The 17,326-nt window shown below is 42.9% G+C and overlaps 1 protein-coding gene across 3 annotated transcripts in view; it reads left to right on the forward strand.

The window, feature by feature from the left end:
* Positions 1-6,769: 6,769 nt before the first annotated feature.
* Positions 6,770-17,326, forward strand: part of IRAG1 (inositol 1,4,5-triphosphate receptor associated 1) — a 149,295-nt gene continuing 138,738 nt past the window's right edge. The window contains exon 1 of one of the 3 annotated variants that reach the window (XM_072619450.1): positions 6,770-7,031. The gene's annotated coding sequence lies outside the window, so the exon portion shown is untranslated. The remainder of the gene's footprint in view (positions 7,032-17,326) is intronic. The other 2 variants (XM_072619446.1, XM_072619442.1) reach the window with 2 other exon arrangements.

Genomic DNA, 17,326 nt, shown 5'->3' on the forward strand with positions numbered 1-17,326 from the left:
TGCTACAATGTATAATAAATTTTGCGACTACATTAAATACTTCTAACCTGAGTGCTAAGGATTTGGTGGATAGTTGAGAGAGTAGAAAATCTCCTAAGCTAGGATACAGTGAGCTGTAGAGATTTTCATCTTTTAATAATCTTGACGTTTCCTGTCATAATACCCTTAGAATACTGACCTCAGGTTAGTGAGGGTTTCCTTCTTGCTTCATCATCTGAAATGATCTAAAGGGTTCTTCTGTGCTGGTACATAAGGCATCCTTCATTGGTTCATTAATAATAAGCAGGTGGTAGTTTGGTTTTCTATAGACTTACTGATAGCAGGATATGATCTGCATGAGAGTAGCTTTGCCAACAAGGACTCCAAGTGTCATCTGGGACACCCACCCAGTGAGCACTCAACCTGTACCAAGTTGTGTCACTTTACATTTGTCCCTATTTAAACTTCGTTCTGTTATTTACCAACTTTTTTGGGGAGAGCCTAAGCCAGTCATGAGCATTCTAGCTATTCCTTCTAGCTTTGTGTCTTTTGCAAATTCAATAAATTTGTCTTCTATCTTCATCCAAGTTGTTGATGGAAATGTTAAACAATACAAAACCACAGGACAGATTCCTGGGGCACTCCTTTCTGGTTGATATCAGACTATTATTAATGACAACTCTGAGTCCAGCCATTCAAACAGTTCCTACTTTACTGTACTATGCAAGGGTGGGGAAACTGCATCTCTTCATCTTGTTCACAAAAATACAATGAGAAACTTTGTTAAATACTTGGTTAACATCTGGAGGAATCTGCAGCATTGCCTGATCTATCATGGAAGTATCAGAAAAAGATTTGGGGTTGGTTTGGCAAAACCCATTCTTGATGAAACCGTATTAGTTCTTTGTGATCACAACTAATTTTTCAAGAAGCACATTGACAATTTCTTTGATAATTTATTCTTTAATTTGTTCAGGAATTAATTATCAAAGAAATGGTCAAGCTCACTGGTCTGTTGTCTGCAGATTCTATCTTCTTCCTTCTTCTGAAAACCGGGACATTTGCTCCTCTCCAATCCTTTAGTCTCTCTCCTCTTGTCTACAGTCTTTGAAAGATCATTGGTAATGACTACAACAGGAATCGTATCTGCCAGACTTTCCTGTCTTTTCCCACAGATTATAATTCCTCTGGGCTTACTGACCACTCACTAAGGGCTGCTAGGTACTCTCCTCTTGTCTCCTTGCCTTCATTATTGTTGGATTTTAATTTCTGGCTAGCCACTTTTGTTTTTTCATTTTCAGTCGAACAGGCATCTTCTTTGGCAGAGAAATCAAGCAAAATAAAAATTGAGCCCTTCTTCTTCTGTGCACTGTTATCACCTTGCTATCCACTCTGTGCCAAAGTCCTATCCCTAATCTCTCCTTTAGACTTCAGTCGTATATCTCTACTTCTTTGCAGGGTAGCCTTACCAGGTGTCTCACAATCACTTCAAATGCAGTATGTTCAAAACTAAACTCATCATTTCTTCCCTGATCGAAAACAAAACAAAACAAAATACCCTGCCCTTTTTTCCAGCTTTCCTATTTTTTCCATCCCCCACCCAAGGTCAAAATCCCAGGATTATCTTTGAAGTTCCTTTTTTCTTCACCCATGACGTTCAACCTGCTGCTAAGTCCAATCAATTCTTTTCCCACCATTTCTTTTATTTGCATCCACCTTTCTACTTCACTCAAATAGCCATTACTTGACTTTAGACTTTTCTCACCTCTTGCTTGAACTATTGTAATGACTTCTTTATTGTGTCCCCTGCCTCTAACCATTTTTAGTCCATAACTATGAAAATAATCTTCTTTATCAATAGGTATGATAACATGTATCTGGTCCATTAAGGTTTACAAAGTGCCCTTACTTATTATCTCATTAGACCTCACAACAACCCAGTGATGGTGATATTATTATCCCCACTTTATAGATGAGAAAACTTCAGCTGGGAGAGGTTAAGTGACTTATCCAAGGTCACATAGCTTAATCAAGCCTCCAAGGTAGCATATGAACTCATGCCTTCTTGACTAAGTCCAACATTCTGTCCACGGTGTCACTTAGCTATCTGATGATGTCACTCATCTGCCTAACATCTTTCAGTGATTCATAAAGCCTAATACAATCTCCTTAACCTGACCCTCCACAGTCATCCTTCCAGCTTTCCAGCCTTCATCCATATTATTTCTTCTCACACACTCAATGACCCAGCCCACCTGGACTCTTCTCTGCTCCCCCATCTCAACATGGAATCCATTTCTGTCACTTGAACAGGCAAATTCCCCCATGCCTAGAACATATCCCCTCCTCATCCCTTCCTTTCATGAACCCTTTCTTCCCTCATGCTTCAATTCCAAGGCTCACTCCTCCATTAACCTTCCACCCCAGCTACAAGTGACTCCTCCTCAAATTGTCCTTAACATTTGGTCAGGATGCTCCCTTGTCCCTTCCTCACACCTTTCTTTTCAATATACTCATTTGTATTCATCATTTGCTTCTGTCGCCACCCACCCCCCACTTCCAAGTAGAATGTAAGTTCCTCTAGGGCAGGCACTATTTCCTCTTTGTCTGTTTCCATCACCTAGCACTAGCCTGGTGCATAATAGGTCCTTCCTAATGGTAGGCCAGTGAAGCAGCCGGCAGGCGGGCTTGCTTGGCATGCAGAAGCCAGTGTTTCCTGTGCCCCCCACCCCCCCCTCAGCAATTCCTGGTCTGATTACACTGGGCTGGTGTGTGGGAAGAGGAGAAGGAAGTTGTTGCTAGGGATGAAGTGTGAATTCCTGCGTTTATGGTGTGGAGATGTGGTTACCAGGGTATCTTTGGGGGGGGGGGCAGGGGGAGCATATGTGCAGATGAGTGCATGCTGCCTAAAGATAACAGGATTTCCTCAAAGTTTTCCTCCTCCTGGCTGGACCTTAGTGTCCTGGATGTAGCTCTGACATCATCACAGGAGCCACAGTGACTCTGCTGAGGATATGGGAGCTTGTTGCTCATGGTGTGACTGTTTTTGGAGGCCCAATGTAAGTGCAGGGGTCCACAGGAGGCTCAAAGAAGAGAGAAAGGTAGGACTGTTGGCTCTTTGACTACTTGTGTCTGTTGCCGTTGAATGGGTGCCCGTAGGACCCTAGACTAGGTTCCGACTTCCATCCATTGTTTCATCAGGTACATTTTTCAAACTGGGCAGGGTCTGGGGAGGGGGTTTCCCAGAAAATAGGACTTTCAGTCTATAAAAGGCTGTGGGAATGTGTCAGAACTACCTTGATCCCTTCCCTTCTCAGGCCTGCCTCAGTTTCCTCCTCTGTAGAATGGAATGCTTAGACTTGGTAACCTCTGGGGTCCTCTGAAACCTGTGACCTTATGAGCATCTATATATGCAACTACAGAAAAGACTCACATGGTTAGGATGCTTGGGAATAGTTTTCAAAGCAACAGACAAGAAAACTACTTCCATACTGAGGAGTGCCTATTAGCCAACACCAACCCCTTTCTGGTTCTAATGGACTTGTTCCCCACATCCCCCTCAGCCATCACCCAGCACCTACCACAAAGAGGGCATCTCCCTCTTCCCTCTGCACTAGAAGGGGACACTGTTTTTTCTCACTTTAGCACCTGCTAAATGCCTAAATTTCAGACGAAAATGACTCTCTGCCCAGTCAACAATAAAACAGTTCCTACTTCTCCTACTAAGCACCTCCCCTCCCTGACCTCCTCTGTAAAGAGAGGCTTTTTGCTTCTGTGCTTTGCTCAAGTCAACCAGTGTGCTCCTTATCTAGTGAGGACAGTGGGACCCTTCCCAGCGTAGAGTGTTTAAATGCATAATATAAGATGTATAGTATTAAGAAAGAAACCAATTATATGGAAATACAGTTATCAAAAAACTTTTAAAAGTCCCAGATTAAGAGCCTTTATCTTAAGCTATGACCTACAACCCAATGGAAATGATCCTTCTTTCATTACTAAATAGGTAGGAAGGAGGTGACCCATTGTTTTATTTTATTTTTCCTTAATAGTTTTATATTTTTTCCAATTACATGTAAAGATAGCTTTTGATATTCATTTTTGTGAAATTTTGAGTTCCAAATTTTTCTCCCTCCCTTTTTACCTTCCCCCCTCCCTCAAAAAGGAAGCAATCCAATATAGGTTATACATATACAATCATGTTTAACATATTTCCACATTAGTCATGTTGTAAAAGAAGAATCAGAACAAAAGAGAAAAACTACAAGAAAGAGAAAAACAAAAAAGTGAAAATAGTATGCTTCAGTCTTATTCAGACTCCATAGCTCTTTCTATGGATGTGGTTAACATTGTCCATCACAAGTCTTTGGGAATTGTCTTGGATCATTGTATTACTGAGAAGAGCTAAGTCTATCATAGTTAATCATTGCACCATGTTGCTGTTGCTGTGTACAGTGTTCTCCTGGTTCTGCTCACTTCATTTATCATCAGTTCATGTAAATCTTTGGAGATTTTTCTGAAGTCTTCCTGCTCATCACTTTTTATAGGACAATAGTATTCCAGTACATTCATATATCACAATTTGTTCAGCCATTCCCCAATTGATTGGCATCTCCTCAATTTTCAATTCTTTGCCATCACAAAAAGAGTTGCTATAAATATTTTTGTATATGTGGGTCCTTTTCTCTTTTTTATGATCTCTTTGGGATACAGACCTAGTAGTGGTATTGCTGGATCAAAGGGGATGCACAATTTTATAGCCCTTTGGGCATAGTTCCACGTTGCTCTCCACAATGACTGGATCAGTTCACACCTCCACCAACAATGCACTAGTTTTCCAGTTTTCCCAGTCTTTTCCAACATTTATCATTTTCCTTTTCTGTCATATTAGCCAGTCTGATAGGTGTGAGGTGGTACCTCAGAGTGGTTTGGATTTGTATTTCTCTGATCAATAGTGATTTAGATCATTTTTATGTGACTATACATAGTTTTAATTTTTCTTGTCTAAAAACTGTCTGATCATATTCTTTGACCATTTACCAACTGAAGAACAACTTGTGTTCTTAAAAATTTGACTCAGTTCTCTATATATGTTAGAAATGAGGCCTTGATCAGAAACCTTGACTATAAAAATTGTTACCCAGCTTTCTGCTTTTCTTCTAACCTTGATTGCACTGGTTTTGTTTGTGCAAAGCCTTCTCAAGCTAATGTAATAAAAATTATCCATTTTGCATTTCACAATATTTTCTCTCTTCTTTGGTCATAAATTCTTTCCTTCTCCATAGATCTGACAGGGAAACTATTTCTTGCTCTCCTCATTTGCTTATGTCTAAATCATGTACCCATTTCAACCTTATCTTGGTATAAGAGATGTTGGTCTATACCTGGTTTCTGCCATACTCATTTCAGTTTTCCCATCAGCTTTTGTCCAATAGCAAGTTCTTGTCTCAGAAGCTGGAGTCTCGGAGTTTATCACAGAGTAGATTACTATAGTCACTGACTGCTGTGCCTTGTGAACCTAACCTATTATCCACTTCTCTGTCTTTCAGTCACTACCAGATAGTTTTGAAGATTGCCCCTTTCTAATATAGTTTTAGGTCTGGTAGACTAGATTTGCATGAATTCCCTTGATATTCTTGGGATATGGCACATTGTAATGGGTAGGGCCAAAGGTCCAGAGTGTAACATTTATTGCTGTGGGCAAAATTGCTTCTTCTCTCAGAGCCTCAGTTTCCTCATCTGAAAAATGAAAACAATAAAATTTGTCTTACTTGGCCTCACAAGGCTGTTGTGAGAAATTCTTCCTCGGGTACTTACTAGCTGTGTGACCCAGTTCAAGTCACCAGGTTTCTCTGTGCCTCAACTTCCTCAACTATAAAAGGAGCTAGATTGGATTCAGTGGCCTCTAAGGTCCTTTCTAGTTCTAGATCAATGATCCTATTAACACACTTTGCAAACTGAAAGCTAACGTTAGCTGGACTTGTATTCAAATAGGCCTGGATTTTAATTCTACATCAGAAACTTACCAGCTATGTAATTGTCAACTTCCTCGTGTATGAAATGGGGACATTATGACCTGTCTCCTGGGACTTTTAAGAGTCAAGTTTGATAATATTTGTAAAGGCTTTCCAAAACTTAAAGGACTACGTAAACATCAGGTGTTGTTTGTTTTGTTTTAAACCAGACTCCTATCGGAAGAGACACATTCCAGGGAGGAAAAGTCCCTCCACCAATGCAGAAAGACACCTCCTGTATAATGTGTTGCCTTAAAGACTGATTAGTGAGCACTTAGAGGTTAAGTATGGGTGAAGTGGCCAGGGTCACAAAGCCAGTAGTGTCAGAGCCTTGAACCAGCTCTTCCTAACTCAGAGACTGGCTCTCTATTCACTACACCAAGGTGACTCTCCTAGGCTAGTTACTATTATTAAGTTATAAAGCGCTCTAGAAATGTCAGCAATTATTCCTCCTCCACAGGCCTCTGGGTAGGAGGGAGGGAGGGAGGGAAGGAGGCTGTAGGGTCATAGCTCCCTCCATCCAAGTTTGTGCCTTGGCTCTGGGCAGCAACTCCTCATTTGTGGATCAGTTATGACACTGGCATTTCTAAAGCCTGCATTTACTCTCACCCTTCAGAGTAATCAGAAGTGAAGCTTTGGCTCTGGGTGGATTCTGAATTCTGTCCTTGTTTCCTTTGGTCTATTAAAACAACTTAAAACCGCAGCTCGTTGACTAATTTCCTTTGTAGGAGTGATGATGGTTGGGGGTGGGTAGAGGTGGAAGGAGGTGGAGGGGGTTTGGGCAGAAAAAGGAATTGACTTCGCCTCTGTGGGGAGGATGAGGCCAGCTCTCAGGCCAGCTTGGTTTAGAGTTCCCTGTTTGGATTCAGACTTTACAGTGCGGTCTGGCCAGGCACGACTTCCCCTTTTGCCTGTGCTGAGGCAGGGAATTGGAGGCATCCACAACCCTTTCTGCTTGTTCTTTGGAAAAGAAGCTTCCTCCTCCCACTGAAGGAATCTCTGTCCATTGTGCTCCGTGGTGCTCCAGCAAGGCTGCTAAAGGTGGGTCAATGAATGCAGACTATCATGCCCTTCCCCATGGGCCAGCCAGGGTTGGGACAGAAGCCCAGGGGAGAACAGGTGACTGACTGTACAGGCCTAGAGTGGGGCAAGAAAATCAGGGTGGCATAAACAGACCCAGTGAAAAAGTCAGCAAACCAACCCTCCTGGATCACCAGATCTTCCCTGGGTAGTATGATCTTTGACATAGTACCTTAAATCAGTTCACCTTATGCTAGCATTGAGCTCCATAGTACAGCAAAGAGGGTGGTAAGAGTACGGGATCTGGAAACAGACGAGACATGAGTTCAAATCAGACTTCTCACATTTTACTAGCTGTCTGACTTTTGGCACTTAAGCAGGGTCTCCGTTTCCTTATCTGTAAAATGAGGGGTTGGGGGAGATGGCCTCAGAGGTTCCTTCTAATTCTTCATCTATGATCCTGAGTCATTTAATCTCTTTGAGTCCCAGTTTCCTTTGAGTATTTCCAACCTGGAGACTGTGAACTTATTTTTAAAATTATCTATTTTGTATGAGTGTAGTAGCACATGTGTAATCTCTGCTCCTGGGGAGTCTGAGGCTTGGGCTCAGAAGTTCTGAGCTACTGTAGGTTTAAAGTCAATCAGATGGTGAGCCTCAGCTGAAGAGGGCTACTGGGATGCCTAAGGGGGGGGGGGGCGCGAATGGGCCAAGGTTTGGGAAACAAAGCAGATGAAAGCCTATATGCCAGAAGACTATTGGCATTGGGCCCATGAGTGGCTGCTGTCCTTCCAGCTTGGGAGAGGTAGAGAGACAAAGTCCCTTCTTGGACTGGAAATCAGGAAGATCCAAGTTCAAATCAGGCTTCAGACTATGTGACATTCAGCAAGTCACATAACCTCTGTCTGCCTCAGTTTCCTCATCTATCAAATGTGGATAATAATAGCACCTATCTGCAAGGATTGTTGTGATGATTAAATGAGAGAACAGTTGTAAAGCTCTTAGCCCAGTGTCTGGCACATAGTAGACTCTTAATAAATGCTTCTTAAATTTTTAAAAATAACTATTTCCATGTAATTGGCCTCCTTGGTAATTCCATACATCTTGTTTTATGCGTTTAAACACAGAGGAATCAATAGGTTTCACTTGAATGTCCAAAGGGACCCCCAGGGAGTCCATGGCACACACATGCCTTGAACCACAACTGTAAAATGGGAATGATAACATGGTTCTGTGGAATTTTCTTCGTCATAGGGCTGTTATGAGGATCCAATGAGGTTATGTTTGGAAAGGTCTTTCTAACATGAAGGAGCATCCTTGGGCTGCATGCCCCTCATTATGCTGATTACAGAGAAAGCTTTCCAGGCTATTTGGTGATCCATTCAGAGTTTGACGCCCAGAGTTCTAGCCTCTTATGGTATTTCCTTCCTGACCCACAGCCAGAAGCCAGAGTGGTAAACATCCAGCCTGGTCCAGGGAGAGGCAGCCAGACCAGGAGGGATTAGGGCCAGCATAATTCATCTTGGAGGTGATGGAGGTGATATATTGGCTAACAAGTGTCCTGGTCAGAGCATATCTAGAGTATGTGTGTCATTCTGGGAGGGGGTACTAATATCCATGCCCTTGAAAGATCAGCTGAAGGAACTGGGAGTGTTTAGAGAAGAAAAGACTAGGAGGGGTAGTGGTAGAGGGGACACGGAAAGGGCTGTTATGTAAAAGACAGGTGAGACTTGTTTTGTTTCAGTTTGGTTCAGTCAATATTTATTAAGCACCTAGTGCATGGCATTGTACTGAGTTCTCGGGATTTTAAGGAGATCCTCCCTGCCCTCAGGGAGCTTAACTTCAACTGCTGAGCCTCAGAGAACCAACTCTTCAGCTTCATGGAAGGAAAAGTTTCCTGATAATCAGAGGAATCCAGAAAGGGAGTGGGCTGCCCTAGGAGCTGGTTGGGTCCCCATCCCCCTGACCATAGGTCTTCAGGTGAAAGCTGAATGAATACTTGGTGGGCATGGGGCAGCCCAGATGAGCTCTTGCTTGGGTATGAGTTGCATAGGACATCTGAGGTCCTTTATAATCTCTGGGATGTTGTGAAAATGAAGGAGGTTCTGACAAACATTGAGTTTTGACTTGCATTGGCCTCATCTGACCTTCTACAGGACAGAAGTTCAGCTCCAAACATCCTAGGGGGAAGGTGCTTGAAAAGGCAGCCAAGTTTTTCTTGTACAAACATTGAGGCAGCCTTGGAAATAACAACTCACCCTCTCCTCCATGGTGCTTACAAATGGGAAGCAGGCAAACAAGACTGAGAGCCATCTTTCCCTAGGACTCTCAGGCTTTTCTAGGCTGCAGGATGGGAGAGCAAGGCTAGAGTACATTGGGAAAGGAATCCTTCAAGAAGCTGACTAACATTCATTTGTTCTGTGACCATTTCCTTCTGCCTCAGTTTCCTCAACTGTAAAATGAATATAATTACCCCAAATAGTGGTTATGCATGGAAAGGTTTTAATGAGTACCCTGATCTTGGATAGCCCTGTGCCACTCACAGTGCTGATTACCAAGCAAGTCCTCCACATATCTTTACCATAATTCTGGGGGAAAAGGAATCCCCAGGTTGTATGAGCATCAGATGAGCTGTTCTATAGAAGGGGATTGATTAGGGAGGGAAGTACCTGATGCGTCCCCCTGTTAACTTGGTTATATTATAGGGTAGGGGCTTTTGTTTCCCATGAAGTATGGGCAGACCCACGATCACTTTGCTGAGAGTACTCAGAAAACTACGGATGGTACATCAGAGATGGGCTGTCTCCAAGATGACCCATGTCTGGGAGTTCATGAGGAGGGACTTATGGTGTTGTACACCCCTCCCTGTGGTCTATGAAAGCAAGCTAACAGACCAGGCTACTCTCTTTTGATCTGTCTTTCAGGCTTTCCCTGTTCAAAAGACAGATTGGTACAGAGCAGAGTGGCCTGCTTCATGGGAGAGACTGCATGAGCACAGACTTTCCTTCCTCTTAGAATTAGAAATGGTTGCTTGGGAGCAGAGGTATATGAGATTTGTATGTTCTTGCAGTCAACAAGTCAGTCAACAAGCATTTTAAAAGCACCTACTATGTGCCAGGCAGTGTTCTAAGTGCTAGAGAAACAAAAAAAAAAGAAAAGAAAAGAAAAAGAAAAAAGTCCTTGCTCTTCACAGTCTAATGGAGAGACAACATGCAGACAACTACTTACAAACAAGATACTACAGGATAAACTAGAGATAATCAACAGAGGGAAGGCATTTGCATTAAGGGTTTCTTTTTTTTTTTTTAATTAATTTATTTAACTTTTAACATTCATTTTCACAAAATTTTGGGTTCCAAATTTTCTCCCTATTTGTTCCCTCCCCCCACCCCAAAACACCGAGCATTCTAATTGCCCCTATTACCAATCTGCCCTCTCTTCTATCATCCCTTCCTTTCCTTGTGCCCATCTTCTCTTTTGTCCTGCAGGGCCAGATAACTTTCTATATCCCTTTACCTGTATTTCTTATTTCCTAGTAGCAAGAACAGAACTCGACAGCTGTTCTTAAATCTTTGAGTTTCAACTTCTCTTCATCCCTCCCTCCCCACCCATTCCCTTTGGGAAGGCAAGCAATTCAATATAAGCCATATCTGTGTAGTTTTGCAAATGACTTCCATAATAGTCATGTTGTGTAAGACTAACTATATTTCCCTCCATCCTATCCTGCCCCCCTTGCTTCTCTTCTCTCTTTGGATCCTGTCCCTCCCCAAGAGTGATGTCTTCAAATTTCTCTCTCCTCCCATTGCCCTCCCTTCCATCATCCCCCCCACCCTGCTTATCCCCTTCTCCCCTACTTTCCTGTACTGTAAGATAGGTTTTCATACCAAAATGAGTGTGCATTTTATTCCCTCCTTTAGTCAAATGTGATGAGAGTGAACTTCTTGTTTTTCTCTCACCTCCCCTCTTTTTCCCTTCACTAAAAAGTCTTTTGCTTGCCTCTTTTATGAGAGATAATTTGCCCCATTCCATTTCTCTCTTTCTCCTCCCAATGTATTTCTCTCTCACTGCTTAATTTCATTTTTTTTAAGATATGATCCCATCCTATTCAATTCACTCTGTGCTCTCTGTCTGTGTGTGTGTGTGTGCGTGTGTGTGCATGTGTAATCCCACCCACTACCCAGATACTGAAAAGTTTCAAGAGTTACAAATATTGTCTTTCCATGTAGGAATGTAAACAATTCAACTTTAGTAAGTCCCTTAAGACTTCTCTTTGCTGTTTACCTTTTCATGCTTCTCTTCATTCTTGTGTTTGAAAGTCAAATTTTCTTTTCTGCTCTGGTCTTTTCCTCAAGAATGCTTGAAAGTCCTCTATTTCATTGAAAGACCAATTTTTCCCCTGAAGTATTATACTCAAGTTTTGCTGGGTAGGTGATTCTTGGTTTTAGTCCTAGTTCCTTTGATTTCTGGAATATCCTATTCCACACCCTTCGATCCCTTAATGTAGATGCTGCTAGATCTTGTGTTATCCTGATTGTATTTCCACAATACTTGAATTGTTTCTTTCTAGCTGCTTGCAATATTTTCTCCTTGACCAGGGAACTCTGGAATTTGGCCACAATGTTCCTAGGAGTTTCTTTTTTTGGATCTCTTTGAAGAGGTGATTGGTGGATTCCTTGAATACTTATTTTTCCCTCTGGCTCTAGAATCTCAGGGCAGTTTTCCTTGATAATTTCATGAAAGATGATGTCTAGACTCTTTTTTTTGATCATGACTTTCAGGTAGGCCCATAATTTTTAAATTGTCTCTCCTGGATCTATTCTCCAGGTCAGTTGTTTTTCCAATGAGATATTTCACATTCTCTTCCATTTTTTCATTCTTTTGGTTTTGTTTTGTGATTTCTTGGTTTCTCATAAAGTCATTAGCCTCCATCTGTTCCATTCTAATTTTGAAAGAACTATTTTCTTCAGTGAGCTTTTGAACTTCCTTTTCCATTTGGCTAATTCTGCTTTTGAAAGCATTCTTCTCCCCCTTGGCTTTTTGAACCTCTTTTGCCAATTGAGTTAGCCTATTTTTCAAGGTGTTATTTTCTTCAGCATTTTTGGGGGTCTCCTTTAGCAAGATGTTGACCCGCTTTTCATGCTTTTCTTTAATCTCTCTCATTTCCCTTCCCAGATTTTCCTCCACCTCTCTAACTTGATTTTCAAAATCCTTTTTGAGCTCTTCCATGGCCTGAGCCCACTGAATATTTATTTTGGATGTGTGGGATACAGAAGCCTTGACTTCTATGTCTTTCCCTGATGGTAAGCATTGTTCTTCCTCATCTGAAAGGATGGGAGGAGATACCTGTTCCCCAAGAAAGTAACCTTCTATAGTCTTATTTTTTTCCCCCTTTCTGTGCATTTTCCTAGCCAAAGTATTTGACTTCTGAGTGTTCTCTCCACACCCACCAGATCCACCCAGCCAGCGCTTGGGGTCTGAGATTCAACTGCTGCTTCCCAGCCTCAGGGCAGGGCTGGGGGGCGGGGCTGCTATTCATTGTGAGATTAAGTTCAGGTGCTCAGGTAGGGGCAAGGCTGCCACACAGGGCTCGGTTCCCTCAGGGGGTTTATGCTGAGACCTTCAACAATAGATCTGAGCTCCTGCCTATTTTGGGAGCCCTTGTCTGCTGCTGCCTCTGCTGCTGCCCCCCCGAGGGGGCCTGAGTCATGGGGACTCCCGCTGCCCTCTCGATGAGCCGGAAAGACCCTCCCACTGACCTTTGGCACCTGTGGTTGGAGGACCCACGTGACCCCTGGAGATTCTGTCCCTGAAGCCTGCTCAGATCTGCTCCTCTCAGTACCACTCAGCCAAGGCAGGGCTGGGCTCTGCTCCAGGTCCAAGGCACAACGGACCTTTCATGTCAGTTTTTCAGGGCTCTCTGGAACAGAAATATCTTCCACTCTGTTGTTCTGTGGCTTCTGCTGCTCCAGAATTTGTTGGGAGTTCTTCTTTACAGATATTTTATGGGCTGTGGGTTCAGAGCTACCATATGTGTATCTTTCTACTCCGCCATCTTGGCTCCTCCGCATTAAGGGTTTCTTATAAAAGTAGAAACTGAAAGAAGATGGAGATGGAGATAAAGAGGTAAAGAATTCCAAGCCCTGGGGATAGCCAGTGAAAATGCTGGGGACCTGAGAAGTATGGAAGTTCCCCTGAGATTCCTAGGTCTGTTTTCAGTGAGTTACTTTATCAGGCAAGCATGCTGGACAGTGGACAGTGGACAGAACCTGAAAATGAAGCTTCCTAGCCTTATAGAGGGTACCAATTGGAAAGAAGCAAGTATTTATTAAGTTACTACTATATGCCAAGAACTGTGCTAAACTTTACAAATATTATCTCATTTGGGCTTCACAACAACTCTGGGAAGTAAGTGTTATTATCATCCCCATTTTATAGCTGAAAAAACTGAGGCAGACAAAAGTTAAGTGACTTGCCCAGGGTTATACAACTAGTAAATGTCTAAGGATGGATTTGAACTCAAATCCTAATTCCAGGCCCAGAATTCTCTCTACTGTGCCACCCAGCTGCCTCTAGAATATTGATAGATATCCTTCAGAAATACATGAAATAGATAAGTGTGTCACTCACATAAATCTTGGGGGTTCTTACCCCAACTCACACACCCCAGAAAGTTGAGTTGCCCAAGAGCAAGTGTCTATACCTTCCTCTCAAGAGTTCTAGGGGTATTCCATCCTGAGGGGTTATGGGTATCTTTGTAACTCTATTGATTCAAGCACCCATTATGGTGTGTTCTTCCCAATATCACTTTGCCAAGTGCCAGTTAATATCTCCCTTATATCTTCGATTGACCCCATGGTTAGTATGCTAATATCATTTAACTAATTAATACCAATTAGCCTTTACAAAGGGGATATTGACTAAAAAGATATAGCAAGAATAAAAGTACAAAAACATGCTCCCAGCCTGGGTGTCCTTGGCTCCTGAGGACATTGGGCACAAACTTGCAGAGGTTGCTACAAAGCATTCATCTCCTCCCAATTTACTAGTAAATGTGGTATAGCTACTAGGCTATTTCGATCTTTGCTTGAAGGATATGGTGTCTGGATAGCTGCCTCAGGTCATCAGCCCCAGGTAGAGAGTAGTCCATTGGCACTCTCTCCTCATCCAGGGGCTTTCAGAAGTACTTTCCTCAATCTTGACCAAGAAAGAGGTGATCATTTGACTTTTTGTATGCACATTCAATTCTTGGTCAGCAGCCAACCAAAAGGCCATTTCTTTACCACGCAGTGGTACAGACCAAAGCATTTGTGGGATGGAATTAATAAAGAAAATGATAGGCGTGCTATTTCTTCACCTTGGATTATGGTATTCATGGCCTCCAGCTCCCAGATTGTTAACCATCCTTTCCAGTATGGGCAGTGGTTCTATGTCTTTCTCTTCTTGCCTTGTCTAATGCTCTGACCCAATTAAGACCTTCTAGGTGCCAAGCACTGTGCTAAGCCCTAGGGGTACAATTAATAAGAAGACAGTCTCTGCCCTCAGGGAACTCACAATCTAATGGGGGATGGATGGCAATGCACAAAAAGAGGCAGGAAAGTGTGTATGAGAAACCTGAGTGGTACCTAGCACAGGGACATCTTATTCTGTGGAGTTGAAACCAACCAGAGCAGCAAATGCAGAATGGAGTGGGGCAGAAACTTCAGTTTCTGTCCTCTATGAAGGAGTGCATTGGGAGGAGTTTGGTACTGCACCCTCCAGCCCTCCAATCAGAGGGGAGAAGAAGCTGAGGGGGTTGGTTGAGTTAGAAACATGGTGATGAGATTAGAAGCGATAAGCTGGGAAGGACATCTTGTTCCATGGAGTCAAGCCAGCAGAGCAGCAGATGCAGAGGGGGCCAAAAAGTGTCTGTGTCCTTACTGGGGCTTCTGGGTGCATGGTACTGACTTGGGATGGGACTCTCCTGTCACCTTTACTGGGAGAGTGGAGTCCTTCATGGCATCTCATTTGTCTCTCTGAACTGCCTGCCTTTTGCTTTATTGCCAAGGCAAGATTTCCCTGATGTGTGTGATCGATGATTAAGTACATTGTGTGGACAGCAGTGATTTATTCCATGGAAGCTTAGGGAAAAGGAATGGGACATCGTGGAAAAGCAACTCTGGTTTAAATGGATTGGGAGCTTCTCTCTAAGACCTCCTTTTGGCTCATGACCCTGCCAAGGCTTTTCCCCCTGGGAATATTAGAATTTGTCTCATGTATAGTTTTCCACCAAAAAAAAATAAAGATCCCTCAGCTCCTTTGTAGGCAGTCAGACTGACAAAACATTAAATAGGAGGTACCCAATAAATGAATATTGAATTAGAGTGAAGACAAGTTTAATTTTCCTACATTGCAAATACCTGTGATGAATAATCAAGCCAATTCCTCTTCTGTCCCTAGTGTACTTTGCCCAGACCTACACACTTCTCCAGACTTACTGCATTTCCAGGATTGCCTTTTCACTTGAAAGCAAAAACACTTGGGATTCATAAAGGGTCCAGCAACCCATCCTTACAGTGGGCTCCACCATATCCAGGGGCCTATATAGTTATTCCAAAGTGATAGCACTGTCTCCCTGTCCTCCACTCCCCCAACAACATTGAGAAACAAACAAACAAACCAGGAATACTAGAGTGGAGTGTTCTGCCCTGACCCTGAACAAGCCAAGAAAGACCAGGTTAGAGTTTGCCTCCTCTTCATGACTGGGTGATTCATTGCTCTTTGGGTAAACCAGGTCTGTGGCTTGGAATAGGCAGTCCTCCACGAATCAGCGGCTACTGGTTTATCGCTATTGTCTCAGGCTCCTCCAGCTTGGCCCACGGGCTCTTCACTACTTTGCTAGTGCATCCACGTGCTGTATGCTGTATGTATCTCTGAGGCTGTATGGTTTCCTGGAGGAGTGCCATGTTGCACTGGGCTCTCTTCATGCAATTCCTTTTTGTCTGGCCACCTCTTTGTCCTCAGCCTTTTCTGATTCTTGTGCAGGCCCTCGGTAAAAATCAAATATATAAGCCCAAGTCTGTGACTGTAAAGATGGAAAAGTGTGAATTATCCGTGAGCTTGAGTCAGTTCTAGAACAAAGACCTCACCAGAGGGCCAAAGAGGATTTCTTTTCAAGAAGAAACAATGGGCTCCTCCTCTGGTTTGCCTCAGCTCATACTGTTAGCTCCTGGTTGAGTCAGTCAATCAATTTGTGTTTGCTAGGTTCCTGCTGTGTACCAAGTACCACCCTAAGTCCTGGGGATACAAAAAGAGGCAGAAGAGAGTCCCTGTCCTCAAGGATCTCACAGTCTAATGGAGGAGACAAGAAGCAAAACAAAAGCTAGGCAGAGGAAAAATAGGGCATAATTGATAGAGGAAATGCACTAGAATTAAGAGATCGTGAAAGGCTTCCTGTAGAAGATGAAATTTTAGTTGGGACTTAAAGGAAGCCAGAAGGCAGAGAAAAAGAGAGAGAACATTCCAGATATGGGCATAAGTGCTAAGTGAATTAAATATTCAGTGCTACTGGAATTTGGAGTCAGAAGAGTGGTCAAGGAATGTACCTTTTTCTGAGTCTGTAAAAACAAAAGAGATCAATAAAAATTTAACAAAAAGAGATGGGTAGAGGGTGCTAGAATCTGAAAAACAGGAAATGTTGCAGGGCTGGGAAGACCTGAGTTCAAATCCTGCCTCAGACTTGAGTATGTTATCCTGGGTGTTCTTGTTTGTCCTTTTTCAAAGAGGACCCATGACATGATGGGTGATGTCATGACTTTTGTGCCTATTGGATTTTAGTGAGGCAGAGTTGGCAAAGTCATTTACCTCACTCTCTCTTCCGGAGTCAGGACAAAAGTCAGGATGACTGACAATGGCCAGGGATGCAGAGGCTGAAAATAAGAAGCATTTATTGAGCATTCATAACATGATGCCACTATGCTAAGTGCTGGAGATACAAATAGAAGTAATAATAAATATGGTCTGCCCTCAAGAAGCTTACATTCTAATGACAAAGACAACACATAAAAGAGATCTCTAGATAAGGGACAGCCATGCCCAAGGCAAAGTCCTTGGGGTTGGAAGCACAGCTGGCAGAGGAATGAAGCATGGTCAGCCTGGAGCTATCCTCAGAATGGAGGCCCTGAATAGAAACTTACCAATGGAAAAAGGGGTCTTCATGGGAAAGGATACTGAGGGGTGAGAAGATCCTAAGTACTAAGTAAGAGAAGTTCCAGGGAGGGAGGAGTCATGGTGGAAAAGTAAGTAAAGTCAGTTCCCAGAGGGGAAAGTAAATCACTTAACTC

Source organism: Notamacropus eugenii, chromosome 6, assembly GCF_028372415.1.
Source record: "Notamacropus eugenii isolate mMacEug1 chromosome 6, mMacEug1.pri_v2, whole genome shotgun sequence".
In the NCBI taxonomy this organism is placed as follows: Eukaryota; Metazoa; Chordata; class Mammalia; order Diprotodontia; family Macropodidae; genus Notamacropus; species Notamacropus eugenii.